This window comes from Triturus cristatus, chromosome 7 (assembly GCF_964204655.1).
Source record: "Triturus cristatus chromosome 7, aTriCri1.1, whole genome shotgun sequence".
NCBI lineage: Eukaryota > Metazoa > Chordata > Amphibia > Caudata > Salamandridae > Triturus > Triturus cristatus.
This window is the reverse complement of record NC_140590.1, coordinates 311,879,053-311,891,715: the sequence shown is the minus strand read 5'-3', so window position 1 is coordinate 311,891,715 and position 12,663 is coordinate 311,879,053. Positions and strand designations below refer to the sequence as shown.

The window sequence follows — 12,663 nt, the reverse complement described above, 5'->3', positions numbered from 1 at the left end:
TTAACCTTCTATGCTAACTTGAGTCAAAACCGTGACGAGACAAAACAGATCTCTCCAGCAAGTGCAGCAGAGTCATTTTACCATGATTATTAACACCTGAGATCTGCTTGGCATACAAAGAATTCTGCAGCAGGTGCCTTAACCCCATAAGATATTTTATGCCATGTTTGTCCTTGTTGCCAATTTCTTTGATATAGAGTTTAGAAAAACAACAAAATGATGACCTTGGCTGTCAGACTCTTCTTTTTGTGACCCTGTCCCTCGCGTCTCCCCGCCCTTTCTGTTGCCACACTTTGACCGGAATTTATGGGCCCAGCGAGAAAATGTTTTACAAGCCTAGCACTCGGTGCTTTTAATGGAAAAAGAGAAGTGTTGGTACTCACCAAATTGATTGGTGTGGGTCTGCAAGGGGCGTGTCTGGGGCCGTGGCTTCAAGGCAGGCAGGTACAATATCAGCATTTTCCTTCCAACGTGAAGTGCCCCAGTGCCCTTTGGCCAAGTTCAGCTCATAGGTGCAGGCCGTAATTGGTATTTTTCGTAGTTCTATATGCCATGAACTTTACCCGAGGGCGTCATAGCGTTTTACTTTTTTGTTTTTGTCGCACAAGGAGATTTAAGTGATTTATCCAGAATCGGGGGATGTTGAGCGGACGCTGGGATTTCACGCTCCTGTGTCATAAAAACAAAAAAAGTGTATGCTTTCATGTAGAACTTGTATTTGTCATATAAGGCGCTTTAATGCCCTCCAGGCATGTTTGCGCTACATATAACTGCAAAACTGTATCCTTTGTGCCTTGCGCAAGAACCGAATTTGGCCAAAGGGCGTCACTCGCCTGACCCCAGAATGCCACTAGGAGTACAGGCACTCTTTTGACGCAAGGAGAAGTCCCGGTACTCAATGGGACAACACTAAGATGTGCCGGTACTCAGTACCTGTGAGTGCCGGCACATTTAAAGCACTGTAACCAGCACTGTATGTAAACCTATTTTATGTGGCAGGATGTGATACTGTGGCATGGTGCCCCCATTGACCACCCGATCCATGAGGCCATCTAACTCCTGAGCCGATAGATGTACTTCCTCCTGTCCTGCTATTGGATAGGTCTTATGATGCCCGTCCCCGTGGACGCAGTTCCTAGAAACCGCGCTGCATTACTCCCTTGTCGGGCTTGCACTGTGGTAACACCGGCACGCGCACATACACCTAGAAACCCTCGTTGCTAAGTACTGGAGCCCTGCGTTGCTCCCCAGCCAGGCTTGCACTGTGCGAACACGTGAACACACACGCGCACAGTTCCTAGAAGCCCTCTTTGCTAAGTGCAGCCCTGCGTTGCTCCCCAGCCAGGCTAGCACTGTGGAGGCACGGGCGCGCGCACATTTACAGTTCCAAGAAGCACTTCTTTGCTAAAGACAGCGCTGCGTTGCGCTGTCGTTAGCAAAGCCAGGCTTGAACTGCAGGAATATTCGCACGCGCACAGACACCGTTGAGGTTGCAGCTCTAAAACGCAGACAACAAGTTTGAGTTCAATTTCTAAAATGTACAGTCCCGACTAAAAGAGAAAGAAGGTGCAATTTTCTGACGTCAAAACGTTATTCTCACGTTGTGCCCATGATCAGCAGACGAATACAGCTGGTTCTGAAGTGCCCTCGGCTCTGTTGTCGCTTTAGGGGTATTAAATAATCCGAGTTGGGTATTACGAAATTACAAGAGAATAATACCTGAGGTCCGCTGAGTAATGCATATTTTACCCTTTGCAACATCACTGGTTCTGAAAGCGGGGTGCGGCAGCAGGCAGGCAAAAGGCGTACGTTTATTGAAGGAAAACATAATATATCGAATCATTGTGTAGGGTTCTAAGCAAAGTAAAAGGGAAATATTGAAGACCTGAAAGCGAGGGTGGCCCTCGGTTTATCGATCTGAGAAGGCTAGATGGCTGTGGGGCCCAGCTACGGAGATCGAAATACCGGTGTACGGTGAATAAAGGCAAACCTATCCCCTCGCCATACAACTTTAGTTTCTACACACACTGTGAGATGTCTGGCTTCTGTAAATAAGCAGACTTGAGTCCCCAAACCACCGCCCCTCCCCCTTCCAAGCAGTCTCCGCGGGCGGCGGGGCTGAGGCGAGGTGGTACCTGGGATAGTTCTCCGCTGCCGAGACCCCTCTAGTGAAAGCTGCTGAGCGGGAAGCGATATTCCTTTGTGGCTCCAGTCACAGGAGTCACTGCATCTGTCCGTTCACCTCTGAGCTCCTGCTCCGCAGGTGGCACTGCCTCCCAGCCTCTTGTGTTACACCGTTCACCTTTTCTTCCTTCTTTCTGCCTACCCGCCTCTTGGTCTCCACCCATTTCTCTTTTTCCTTATTTCTCTCTGCCTCTCCCTATGCACACACGTCTCTTTATTTCCATGTCCTTTTCACCCTCTCGCGTCCCCCTGTCTCTCTCTGTCCTCCCTGTCCATCCATCACACCCCAACTCCTATAATATTCTCCCACCGACACCCGTTGCCTTTATCTTGTTCTTCTTTCCCCGCTTCTCTCTTTCCCTTCATGTTTAAATCCATTCCTCAACGTTCCTCCTTGTTATCTCTGTCTGTTCCACTTTATCTTTGTCTCTTCGTATTTTCTCCCTCTGTATTTTCTACCCATCTCTCGTTTCCTCTCCTTCATCCTCCTACTAACTTTCTCGGTATCCCTCCTCTTCCTTTGCCCTGTGTCTCCTCTTGACGTTTTTCTTTCTCTAGTGCTGTATCTTCCTCTCTAGCCTACGTCCCCTGTTGCATTATTTCACTGTTCTTACATTTTGTTTTGTTCTTTTTTCCGATATCCTTTTTCTTCCCCTTTCTACGTTATCTCCTCCCTCCCCCTCTTTCTGTCTCACTCTCTCCCCTCTTCGTTTCTTCTGTATCTACCCACGTCTGGTTGATTCTTTCTCGCCCTCACTCTCTTTAACGAATCTCTCTCAAACTCCCCTCTTCATTATTTTCTTCTTTCCATAAGTTGACCTAATTCATCTCTTACTCTTGCCATCTTTCTCACCTTGACTCCGTTCTCTCTTTCTTTACAACTTTACTTGTCTGCCGTATCTCTACTATCACTCTGTCTTTCCCCACTTCTCCTCCGATGCTGTTTTACCTTTGCCTATCTTCCTTCAAATAATGTCTGTTACTTCTTCACGATTTTTTTTTTCTCGGACTTTCCTCTTTTTAGCTCCCTCGCTCATTCTATTTTGTCTGGCCTCTCTCTATTCTACGCCATCTCCGCTCTTTACTTTTCTCTTCTCGCTCTCAATACACTTAGCTTTTTCTACTGTTTCGCTCCTCACAAGTCACAACTGTCCTTTCATTTTGAATCGCGTTCTGTTGTCCGTTCCCCCTGCATGTTTCATTTGTCTCAGCGGGTTTTTCTCTCTCCCTCGCCTGTTTCTCCCTTCGCCTCTCCGCGCCAGGCCAGGGCGTGGCGGGTGGAGGGGGAAGGGGAGTTGCCTCGGTCTGAGACAGGTGGACCGAGGTAGGCACACACCGCCATTGGTATGAAAGGGCTTCGGCACCCACACCTACACCACCAACCCCTCCTCCCTAGAGTGCCTCAGCTCGGGCAGGTGTAGCTTCCAGGACACACACAGTTCTGAAGCTGGAGTGAAAAAGCGCTTCGACGCCTCCCCTGAGGTAGTAAGCGGTATAAACTTGTAATTACAATACAATGTGTGTCAGAGGCGCAACTAGAGCCAAATTTCGGGGGGGGCTGAGCAAAAATTTCGGGGGGGGGGGGGCTGAGCAAAAATTTCGGGGGGGGGGGCTAAGCAAAAATTTCGGGGGGGGCTGAACTTTAAGCAATAGGCAGAGTGGAGCTGCAGGGGCTCTTAGAAGGGCTGAAACAACAGCGAGGCCTCATAAACATGCGAATGGTCTTTTAAAGACCTGTGAAGTGCTCGGGTGCGGCTTCTTTTTTGCCCGGGAAGGTGTCTCATCCCGGGCTGCCACACACGACGGGGGGGGCTGAAGCCCCGTGAGTCCAATGGGTGTTGCGCGCCTGATGTGTGTTGGGCTGCCTGGACATGTGGCCTCAATGGCAGCCTCCTACAAAGTATTGGTGACGTGACTAAAAAACAGAACACAATATTCTGAAACTAGTTTGTTGACTTTCACCTAGAAGTACAAACATATATAAAATATAATGCAAACACTTGAAATGAAGAATACATTTTAAAATGATACAATTCTTTTTAATTTAAGGTGAGCGCATTATATTCTATATGTAGAGTAAAACATGCACTCTTTTATGTTCTGAAAGATTAGTTGGTCAGTTTGGTCACTGTAGATGTATGTGAATGCAACTTGCCACAGAACTGAATTCTGCTTGTGTCACCAGTAGAATAGTGGCGTGCACTTATAGTTCCTCGAGGTCCCAGCCTGTGACTGAAAGCACTGTGAATTTGCACGTCATCTTTTAAAATTGTATTACACGCAGTATAAGAAAGGCTGTCAGAAATGTGCGAGGAGACTTAGGGTCAGATTTACTAACTTTTCACACAAGGCAGCCCAGCATCCAAAGTTGCTGTATCCGGTTGAGTGAATAGGAGAGAGCGGAACAACATCACATCTGCCTAGACATGGTGCTGTTTTCTTGTCTCCCTGAGGTGGCACACTTTAGGCTGACATGCCAATTCCCACACCCTTTCGTCAGAGGGCATGAGTGTGTGTGCTGTTCAATCTGATGTTTTGTACTTGAAGGGTATTTTTCCAGTGCAATAAAAGTCTGCTTAAATATAGATTCAACACTTTTCTCACTTTGTACATGTGCTGTACAGTGCAGCACACAACATGGAAAGTTGGAGAAGTTTAGAGAAATAAAAACATTTCTCCAAGGTATAGTCAGCCAGTTCAACAGTTTGCACCGGCTTGCATCACTTTTGTTACCAGGTTCAGATTGTTAGTAATTCTGCCCCTACATACTTTATAAAGCTATATTTTTAGTAATACCCAATCATACTGGACCTAGCGCAAACTTTTTTTTCTACGTTTCTATTGGAAACTGTTTGTGCAGTTTAAAACTGCCATTTTTACTAGACAAAATAAATCTTATGCCAGGGCTAAACATTCATTTTTAATACTTATAAGTTACATCTAAGGTATGCCCTAACAGGTGATGGGGCAGCGTGCATGGTATTTGAAAAGTTGAACATGCATATTTCATGTTTTATATGTTCTTGCAGTGAAAAACCTTGCATGTCATTTTCACTGCAGCAAGACTTGCTTTCCCATAGATTAACACTGGCTTACTGTAGGAAAGTGGCTCTGTATATACTGTTCCCAAATAGGTACAGTGTGTACAGGGTCCACAGTCCCCAGAGGTTTGGCAGAGGCTAAAGTTAGATATAACCTTATTCTCTAAAGTGATAGCTTGGTTGAGCAGTAAGGCAGTATCAGAGGACAGTGTAAAGCATTTGTTGTACACACTCAGTCAGCAAATGGTCTCACACACTCAAAAACTGAACTCTAGGCCAATGGTTTGTATATAAAAATATATGATTGTTTTATTTTAGAACCAACAATAGGCAACACAATTCCAAACACAATAATACGTTGAGCTCAATGGGAATTTTAAGTTAAATGCAATTGATTACTTTTAGGATTACTTTTCTAACTCCAGGACTGGATCCTAGATTCAGTCCTGGGACAGTTCCTCGAAACATGTGAGTAAATACAATTTAGTTACTGATGTGATTTTTAAGCAATATTTTAGTATTTTAAAAGTTGACAGAAACTTTTTGTAATTAAATCACCAATGTTATCCTATGGAAGGAAATTCACTTAGCAGGTAAGTGGGGTTATTGTTACTTTTTCTAGCTCAGTGTTGGATCCTATGTCCATCACTAGTGTACCACCTGTAAGCAGTTGAGAAAATGCGTTTAGGTTATACAGGCGATTTTTAACGAATATTTAGAAGTTTGCAAAATCAACACTTAGAAACTTTTTCAGCAAAAACTAGGCAATGTTATCCTATGGAAGGAAATTCAAGTTGCAGGTAAAGTATGTTCTCGTTACTTTTGTAATCCAGTGCTGGGCTCCCAGGCTCAGTACTGGGACATCTATCTAAAACAGGTAAGTAATTACGTTTTCACAGTTGGTACGATTTTTAAAGAATATTTGTAGTTTGCAAAAATCCACAGAAGAAATTTCACAGAAAAACAGTCAATGGTTTCCTATGGGAGAAAATTGAGTTAGCGGTAAGTATGCTTGTAATTACTTTTCAAGGTCTGTGCTGGGCACCAAGATCCAGCACTGGGATCTCTCCTAATAGCAGGTGAGTATTTTCGAATTTGTTACTCGGTTGATTTTTGGTGAATAGTTTAAAGTTTAAAAACTCCATACTTAGAAGAATTTTCTGAAAATTTTTCAAGTGAAACCAGCCAATGTTACCCTATGGAAGAAAAGTGAGTTATCGGCTTTTGGGTAAGTACTCAACTGGCAGAGTTAAGGTGCTGGGCATAGACTCAGGGGTCTCCCAGGGTCAGGTAAGTACAGTTGCTACACCCTCAGCGGCACAGGGGCAGCCGGGTGCAGAGTAAGTTAGGCCCAATGTTATCCTATGGAATGCAGGGGGGCCTTGGTTGGTGGCTGCTGGCTAGCAGGCCCCGCGGCTGTGGGAGCTGGGCAAATGGGGAAGTAGATAGGAGTAGAGGTTGCACAGCCAGGGGCACTCGGGCGGCTGGGTGCAGTGTGCTTTTGAGCCGTCAGGCGCTCGATGGATTGCAATGGAGAAGCTCAACCGAGAGAAATTCTTTTGGAAGATAAAAATCTCCCAGAAAGTGAAATTTCCCTAACCTGTGTAACGACATACAATACAGCGTCCAACATAATGACAAAGTCTATCAACGAGCATTGGTCAATTATTAACACTGGCAACCTGCACTGGGAAAAGCCCCTGTTCTCGTTCAAAAAAGCAAGGAGTCTAAAAGATACTTTGGTGAACACCCGCCCAGTAACAACAGGGAAGGCAAACCCATCAACTGTTCTGAATGCTTGGGGACTGCCAGACGTTGTAGGCCACTACTCTTGTGGTAACTGCAGTGTCTGCCATCTGACCAGTAACACAAAAACTTTGGATTTGGAACAAGGTAAGACTTGGACGCAAAGAGCACACACGAATTGTAATAGTACCAACGTGGCCTATCTGATCAAATGCCCGTGTAATCTAAGATATGTTGGCATGACAACAAGGAAGATAAAACAGAGAATTTGCGAGCATCGTAGCAACATCAGATGCAAAAGGGTCACGACTAAGCTAACTGAACATTTCCTTGAAAGAAACCACACGACAAATGATATGCGATGGACTATCATTGAACAAATAAAATCTGGTTGCAATATACAACAGAGGCTTTTTGAAAAGGAACAAAGGTGGGTTTATAGGCTATCAACTCACACTAATGGCCTGAATGATAATATTCCTTGGAATACAGTATTGACTAGATGAGTATGTACTCTCCACATGGTTACATTGACTTATCTTTTCATTGTCCTGATTCATTTGTTGTAAACAACCTGGCTGTTCCATACCGTTCTGTTGCAGACCTTATTCATCATGGCCAGAATCTATTCAGAGTGGGTTCATTGGTGATATAATTGGGCAGCACATCTTGATCATCAAAGCGTTGAGCCAATTTAACGGAGGTATTTTGAGTATGTCAGTGAACTAATTATTTACAACTTTCATAGTAGTTTTATTTTCGTAACATAGAGGTTACTCCTCCTTTTATCTTGGAAGGAACAAGTTATACTTTACTTCACCACTTCCTTATCATTGCGTGCTGACGTGTACCACATGGCCTGCACGCCAGCTTTGATTCAATACCATCTCCTTCATAGCGAGCATCTATTTAGAGTAGGTTGTGGGATTCGAGTCAAATATGTGTAGTTAGCATAATGTATCTTAGACTGTATCTCTACTCCATATGCGTCGAGGACTGCTTTATAAAGTACCTTCTGTGGTTTACGTGTCCTGCATGAGAGAAAGGGCCGAGAAGCCATACTTTGGCCATCTTGATTCATGAACAGTCGTGCTTCAGATCACGTGTCTCTCTCTCTCTGCCCTCCCTTCTGCATGATTTAGCTCATACCAGCCTAAAGACAGGATGAATTGTATTTACGGCCGAGGCCCAAGGTCACATCTGCAGTAGGGAGTACTAAGCTAAATTCCTCCGTGCCCGAGACGAAAGGGAGTCACCCGGCCGACCTTCCTTGAACAAGATAGTAACCTTAAACGGGCAGATGGTATGAGCTCATTTAGGAGCTCTAGGACTAACTGGTACTTTTCCACTTGCAATGCTTTGTATGCTGAATCTGTAATGTATATAAGTGTGGTTCTGTCAAGGAGCCAGCAGTCTTCTTCGGCACACCTGCTGGGTGAGGTTCGATGAGGCTTCTCTATGTAGAGTTCTGTTGTGGCCAATAAACGCTTGAACCTTCTACGTTGCCAACTGCTTATCATTGACTTGATATTGCGGGCCACTGGTAAGTGTGGCCCTTGGGATTACTATTAGATTACTTCAGTTGGCGACCACGAAGGGACCCCGTGACAGGGTCTTCTCCCTCCCCGTATACGGGTGAGAGGATCGGGGGCGTCTTGGCCGGGTGGGCGGAGGGGAGTCTACGTCCGCTCCGTGCTCCTGCTCGGGGCACTCTCTGCTGCTAGTGACCCTTCACCGGGGTCCTACGGGCTTGACCCAGGAGCTGACCGTATTGGTGGTAAGATGTTGGCAGCGGAGAACGAACATTCGTACCTGGGTGCACCCGGTGAGTAATTTGTTTGCTTGAAACATGCGCTGTTGAGCGGTGCATTGGTTTGAAGCACGCGCTGTTGAGCGGTGCATCTGGAACAGTTAACTGTATTTGATTTGAGGGGTCGTGAGTACCCTAGGAGAATTACGGAGGTCTTGCAGGGTGGTCCAGTAGGGACTGACTGTAGAGACTCCGCGGATCCTTTGTGATGTTTGAGAGACAGATCAGATGCCTAGTTGTTACTTGTGAGTAATGCACGGCCGGAATGCACTCGGAAAACCCTGCGGCTATAACTGGGTAGCCATGAGACATATCTGAGGTACGGCTTGGTCTACATCAGAACAGTCTCAGTGGTGAACCAGGGAGGTCATGGGATGGTCCATAGTCCAGTCCGTGGTTACCCCTGTCTGACCGTCTCCTGCCAGTACGGCCTGTTGTGATCTTGTTGATCCTTTTTGAATAATTCTCCATGAACGGGAGTCGACGGGCTCCGTTCGTTTGTTTGGATGCATCAAATTTGGATAGGTTGACCTGCAGAGAGTAATGTCGACATACATGTTATCTGTGGCATAAAGTCTGTTATATGGTATTTGTGTTTGTCTACTAACCAACATGTCGTGTTTCAGCAAATTGAATTGTTTTGGTTGTTGTTGTCGGACCAGCGACTCTCGGTTGGCCGAGAGTCAGCCTGCCCCACCGGAGGGCAGCCCCAGCCATTTCATGTATGTGAAGCACGGAATTGCCCCCATATTGTTCAACACCCTGTGGCACAAGTATACAAAAGGTAATGAAGAGTTGCAGTGGCCGAAGACTGGTTCCTTTGACGAAAAGAAAGTTGCCTTTCTACAGGAGCAACTATTCTCCAGACGCAGTAGGCAATCTATGTTTGATGCCTTAAACGCCTGGCAGAAAGAGGCCAAGCAAAGACGGATGAGGGGGGAGAAGTTGGCGAGAGCCAAGGCTGGACAGACCGTAACTCAGAAAGCTGTAGCCTATGACAGAGCAAGGGTAGAGAAAGGAATCGATTGTATGAATCGGGAGTTTAGATTAAAAGTTGACAAAAGTTATGTTGCCCGACCAAATGCGGAGGATGAGATAGAAGACCTGCTGGACATGCGACCACCACCCCCGTATTTTCCGCAACGGTTGTATCCGGAGGTAACAGCTGCTATTGTATCGGCCGGAGCAAAGACTGTTGACCCCGTGCCGGCGCCAGTTGCCTCTACAGCGACTTCAGTCGCGTCAGCGCCTCAGCCCCCCTCCCTTGTGCCTGTCATTGATCATTCTCGGCTGTCTTCCTCTGTCTCGGAAAGTATGGCCTTATGGCCCAATTTGCTGTCGGCCTCGACAGCTGAAGCTCCACAGCTGTCACCAGGGGCCATGTATTCCCCTTCCGCCCTGACCTCCTCTTCCGCGAGTGCAACCCCTTTCGCAGCTGTTTCAACTCCAGTACATCCGACCGGTTCATTAGACGGCAGGAAGTTGTTCACTCGGTCGGCTTTAGGAACCGGGGAGAAGGAGGTCATTGCAGTCCAGGCATCCCAGTGGATGCGGCAACCTATCTATACCCTGACTGACATATGGAACACCATGCGAGATTATGAACCGGTAATGCAGCAACACGCGCTGGCCCATATGGCCCAACGCCTCATCTCATTGTGGGAACAAGCCTATAAAGAGGACAGAGCTCCGGCCATCCTATATGATATTTACACTCAGGCCCATAGATCTCAGCTGAGTCCAGAAGCGGTGTATGGGAACGTGAACACTTTGGTCAGTTACAGAATGCGCCTGCCCGCAGCTAGCTCTGTAGGGGTACAGCAGTTCCCAATGCGTGAGGTGCACCCTATTTATCACCCCGAAGTAACCGAGATAGTAGATGCACAAGGAGCGGTCACCCGCCCAAGAGTAGCCGCCCGTTTTCAGGAACAATGGGTATATACCCCCTGGAAACGTAGTGAGGTACGTTCTTTGAAAACTCAGTTGCCTGACCCCAGGAAGAATCCTACCGCATATTATAAGGAACTGACAGAAGCCGCCTCCTCAGCGGTGATGACACTGGCTGACATTGAGCTATTTTTTGCTCTACTGGTACCGGTGGACATATGGCGGCAGGTACATGACCAGGATTATGTGGCTGAGTTCGGAGGAACGTGGGAACAATTGAGAGATTGGGATAGGGATCGTAAGCCAGGAGATAAACCTAGAAGTGAGATATTGGCCTTACCGGAGAAAATAATAACCTATATGCATTCCCTAATTCCCCCCAGGAAAGTGGATTGGGACAAATTGACTGCATGCAAGCAGAAGAAAGACGAAAACGTGTCCGACTTCTTCACGAGGTTTGAGGGAGTTTTTATTGATTTTAGTGGGCAAGATCTGTCTAAGGAGGGTGGCATCCGTCTGTTTGTCAACAGGTTTGTAACTAACCTGTTGCCTGAGATATCAGCCCGACTTCAGGCTGCGGAGAGTACCTGGACTACATCAACCCCCTCGACTATTCTAAGCATGGCCCAATACTATGAGCATCGGGAGAAGGAGAGTAAGGAGGAGACGGAACAGAGATCGAAGGACTTGAAAACTAGGGTTTTGTTACAGCAAGTTGAGAGGGGACGCGGTAGGGGTAGGGGAACACAGAATTTCGCCCCACGAGGGGCGGGGCTCGGACAGGGTGTAGGACGAACTGATTTAGGAATAAATCAGTGTGCCTTCTGTAAGCAGGAAGGGCACTGGCGAGCTCAGTGTCCGTTGCTGCAGGCACAGAACGGGGTTTCGAGGGGTCAAGGAAGAGGCCGCGGCAGTGGTCGTCGAGGTGGATATACGAGACAGGACGGAGTTGGGCAAGGTGAGAATAGCCAGAATTGTTTTGACCATGGTCGAGGAAAACAGTACTATAACGAAGGATGTGTAAGTAACGACTCGGCAGGCTACAGTGAGGCATAGGGAGGCCGAGGACAGAGTGGGGGACGCGTGTCAATTCCGATCGATCAAAACAAACCTTATGTACATGCTCGTTTAATGGATGCATCAGGTAAGTTTCTAGTTGACACAGGGGCTATGAATAGTTCTGTTTCACACGCCCTTGTCCCTGAGGCTGCTCTGTCTGGCCAGAATAATGTGTCTGTTGGTTTCTCCGGAACTCCAGTGGTAAGCCCCATCTCCCATCCTCTTTCTCTCACCTTGGGGCTGATTTCAATTGACTCACCTTTCCTTCTGACTTCACAATGTGGGGAGAATCTTTTGGGTATGGACATACTGAAGAGGCTGTATGCCCGCATCTATTGCTCTCCTGATGGTGTCTACTTAACGATTAGGAAACCCTTACCTCCCTCTGCACAATGTTTCTCTAAAACTGACCCTTTGCCCCCTGAGCTCGCCAAGATTCCACAGAGTCTCTGGGCTACTGGAGATACTGATGTAGGGTTGTTGAGCATACCACCCATTTCGATCACTCTGAAACAAAATGCTCGATTACCCAGAGTTCCGCAGTATAAAATTGCCCCCGCAGGGGAGCGGGCATTACTATCCATTGTCCACGATTTGATCCGCATGGGGGTGGTGGAAGAGACGGTTTCTAACATGTGCAACAGCCCTATTCTTCCTATTCTTAAATGTGCCCCGATAGATCAGAGTCCTGATTATGCTGATACTTATCGTTTTGTGATCGACCTGCGAGAAATCAACAAGATTGTCGTACCCCAATATCCTGTAGTGCCTGACATCACTACTATCCTGACCATGATTCCCCCGATGGCTAGATTTTTCTCTGTCATTGATTTGAAGAACGCTTTTTTCAGTATTCCCATACATCAAGATAGCCGTTATCTTTTCGGATTCTCCTTAGGGGGTCGCAGCTTCAGATTTTGTCGCGCCCCACAGGGC

General features: G+C 46.8%; 1 protein-coding gene and 1 long non-coding RNA gene across 4 annotated transcripts in view; one reads left to right on the top strand and one right to left on the bottom strand.

The window, feature by feature from the left end:
• Nucleotides 1–2,328, bottom strand: part of LOC146809541 (galactoside alpha-(1,2)-fucosyltransferase 2-like) — a 481,546-nt gene extending 479,218 nt beyond the window's left edge. For 2 of the 3 annotated variants that reach the window (XR_014966453.1, XM_085616373.1), the window contains exon 1: nt 2,136–2,291. The gene's annotated coding sequence lies outside the window, so the exon portion shown is untranslated. Of the gene's footprint in view, nt 1–2,135 lie in introns of all 3 variants that reach the window. The other variant, XM_085616372.1, reaches the window with a different exon arrangement.
• LOC146809540 (uncharacterized) overlaps nt 1–12,663 on the top strand; it is a 98,151-nt gene that overhangs the window by 80,022 nt on the left and 5,466 nt on the right. The gene's annotated exons all lie outside the window — the stretch shown is intronic.